We start from the raw sequence: 576 nt of genomic DNA, 5'->3' as shown, positions 1-576 counted from the left end.
GTGGACTCGATTAATCGAGTCTGCTCCAACATGCTGTAATTACACTACGCTGGAGTAGAGTCCCCACATGTCTACAGGCACCCAATGAGACTATTATTCCCATGAGCAATGATGCACTTCAGGCCCAAGCTTTCTCACTCTATTTTTTGCTTGCTCTCTAGTCAATACATTTGAGAGAGTTCAGAAATCCACCAGATACTGTTCTGTTGTTTCCTTGATGAACTGTATATAAAGAACTGTTTTCTACATTAAAAGAAAGACTTGCCTACAGGCTTCTGTTTACTGGCACAAGATTGTTAATGGAAAACATCAAAGCAAAAATGCTAATAAGCTTATTGATGTTGAAAAGAACAAATTACTGTTAATGTTTTCAGCTTTTGATCAGCCTATGAAGCATTGTTAAATTAGCCCAGCACTATACATAGTTCATGTGGATATGTATGAATGTTTTTCTCAATAGTGTGTTGTTCAAGCACTGTAAGTGTAAGATGCTCTGGCACAGGGCCATTAAGAGATGCACAAGACATAACAGCCTGGAAACATTTCAGATGTATTAGAACATCAATGGAGATAGCC

The sequence above is a fragment of the Gavialis gangeticus genome, unplaced genomic scaffold (assembly GCF_001723915.1).
Source record: "Gavialis gangeticus isolate Ggan-Ray unplaced genomic scaffold, GavGan_comp1, whole genome shotgun sequence".
Taxonomy (NCBI): Eukaryota; Metazoa; Chordata; order Crocodylia; family Gavialidae; genus Gavialis; species Gavialis gangeticus.
This window is presented reverse-complemented; position numbering follows the sequence as displayed.